We start from the raw sequence: 3060 nt of genomic DNA, 5'->3' as shown, positions 1-3060 counted from the left end.
GACCATCCTGGGGCCTGGAGAAGGGGGTGAGGGCATGTGTGATGAAGGGTAGTCTCTCCTTCCCTGCATTGTGAGTTGGTGCTTGTCAGGACAACTTTGATGACCCTAGGCTCCTACTTTGGTCTCTGAATCGTCATCGTGATTTCACGTCTGCTTTTGGTCATGTCCTTCTCAATGCCTGTGGGTTGGGGCTGAGGGAATTCGGGAAGTTTCATTTTTAAATACATAGGTCATGTACACATTTTGTTCAACATGTCAATGCATTTAAATTTCTTTTGGTGAATTTAACTTTTATTGTGTTCCATGGCTTCCTACCACTTAGGCAGCACCTCAACACAGCCTCACCCCTTTCTGTTTAGTAACTCAATCAGTTCCTTTAGACTGATGTTATATGTCAGTTTTCTAGTAGGGGCTTCTGTGTGACTGTTTCTGTGTTGTCTTCCTCTGACAGTATACAGGATCCCACTGATCTGTGGAGCAGTTCTAGCATCTTCACCCTTCATTGTGTGTTGATTTCTTCTGACCGTAAGTACTTCGGGGGCAAAACTTGCTCAGTATCAGGAAAAAATGTGGAGTCCAGACACTGGGAATTGTGTCTCAAGAATCTGATTTTGTGGTCTAATGTTGAAGTGGCCTGACTGACACATCCTACCCCTAACCTGCTTTCATAGACTCATGCAAAATTTAGGTCTCCAACTTCATGTCTTAAGTCTGTACTAGGTTTTTTATCTGTGCTTCCAGTGGTATTCATACCAAAGCCTGGTGAATGGAATGAAGACAAGTGTGAGGAAGGGCAGTCTAAGCTTTCCTGCTTGTTAAGTTGGCACTTGTCAGAACACCTTTTGCCACAGCAGGCTTATACTAAGTCTGTATCCTCAGCTCTGAGTCTTCACTGATCTTTTAGCAATGTCTGGTATAGGGCATGGGGGTTAGGGAATGAGGGCATGTGTGTTTATGTTGTCATTATATACACCTTACACTTTTATTAGACATTCCAAGGTATTTCAATTTGCATGGGTGAATTCCAGTGGTATTATGTTCATAGCTCTCCACAGGCTAGGTTAGCAACTCCACATGAAGCCCTCCATTTTATGCCTCAGAAGTGGGGTTTTGTCAAGTTTCTAATAGTAATCTTTGGAGGGAAACAGAAGGCATAGCCTAGTACTTTTCCTTCTCTGTCAGACCTTCCAGGTCTTGTGTATCCTTAACCAGGCTCCTGGATGCCTAGCCTTTGTGGTGCATTGCCTTCCTCTGCCTGTGTGCACCATGAGGAGAAAATGTTCCCAGTGTCAGAAGACCAACTGGAGAGGGGCCAGGAGCCTGGCCTAATGGTAGAGTGCTTGCCTAGTATACACAAAGCTTGGGTTCAATTATTTTGTACCACACTCAGAAAAAAGTTAGTCTTTGGTACCACAGACAGAAAAAGCCGGAAGTGGTGCTGTGGCTCAAGTGGTAGAGCACTTGCCTTGACAAAGCCCAAGGACAGTGCTTGGGCTCTGAGTTTAAGCCCAAGGACTGGTCCCTAAAAAAGGAAGTGGAGGAAAGGAGAAAGAAGAAAGGAAGAAAGAAGGAAGAGGGAAGAGAAGAAGAAAGGAAAAAGGAAGGAAGAAGGAAAAAGAAGAATGGATGAAAGAAGGAAGAGGAAGCAGAGGAGGGAGGAGTAGGAGCAGGAAGAAGGAGGGTGGAGGAAGAAGAGGAAGAAGTAGAAAGGAAGAGGAGTAGAAGGAGCAAGAGGAAGAGAGGAAGAGAGGAGGAGGAGGAGAAGAGTAGGAAGAGAAGAAGAAGAGGAGGAGGCTACGGTGGCAGAGATGATAACAACGATAGTGACAATGATGACCACATTGGAGAGTCTTCAAGTTTTCAATTGCGAGCGTAGAATCTGGGTACACAGCCCAGTCCATGCTTTGGTGGACCGAGGTCCAACTTAGGCCTCCACTGTCTTTGCTTTTGGTACATAGAGAAAAGGGGGTGAAAGCATTTATGAGGAAGGGAGGCCTACCCCTTCTTGCTTGGTAAATTGTGAACTGTCAGAACAACTGATGACTCTAGGCCCCAACCCAGCTAGCTCTCTGTCCTCAAATCCACACGTTCACTGTTGCCTAACACATTTACCAACTCTTGACCTACTCTGTTCATACACCTGCCATGTGTACATGTGAGGGTGAGGGTGTGGGATAGAGTGCTATGTTTCTCTGTAATATTGGACAAAAGAAGACCACCTACCTCCAAGGATGCAGGACACTGCGCTGTCAGTTACGTTGGGGTCGGGATGTAGGTTAAAAAGTTAAGGTTGTTGTCTGGGTTGGTGGTAGGGGTTAGAGTAGTTAAGGTTACTATTGTTAGGGCTGGTATGGTTTAAGTTAGGGTGCAGAATAGACTTGTTGATGTTCATGGTACAAAAGAGATACTTGTTGATGTTCATGGTGTGGTCTGGATTTGTTTAGGGGATCCATAACCTTAACATGTATCATAAGCCACCCACCAATCCTAGGCCTTATCCTAAACCATTTACTAACTCAAATCAGTAGCATAAGTGTGTTACTAACACATTTCAGCAAGCCCAATCCATCCCTCAAAGCTAGGGGAGGAGCAGTAGGCTTAAGGAATAGTGTTTTTAGTGTCAGTGGTGATGTTACATGGTTAGGGTTGTTAGGGCTACCGTGTTTAGGGTTGGTATGATTGAAGTTAGGATTCAGGTGTAGGGTTGTTGATGTGAAGGGTAGAGTTAAGGTTGGGTGCTATTGAGGTTACTCAGCATGGGAGTTAGAGTGAATTTTGTAGTCATGGTTCAGAAACAGGTTCGAGTAGGTGATGGGTTTTCTATTATCCTTACGTAGCAGGTTAGTAAGTTAGGGTTAGTGTTAAGTGTTACAGAATGATAGGGAATTATGGTTAGTGAATGGGTTAATGTTATGGATCTGCTAGTCGTTGTGGAAAAGATTAGCAGTTGCATTATGGAATAGGTCAGGTTTAGGGTTGTGGCAGAGTGTAGGGAATGTGGTAGACAAAATGTGAGGTTGGGGATGTCGTGGAGGAAAATGCTCTCATAAGGGTTCAGGA

Source organism: Megascapheus bottae, chromosome 12, assembly GCF_031878675.1.
Source record: "Megascapheus bottae isolate mThoBot1 chromosome 12, mThoBot2.hap1, whole genome shotgun sequence".
Classification (NCBI taxonomy): domain Eukaryota; kingdom Metazoa; phylum Chordata; class Mammalia; order Rodentia; family Geomyidae; genus Megascapheus; species Megascapheus bottae.
Note: the sequence above shows the minus strand (reverse complement) of the source record.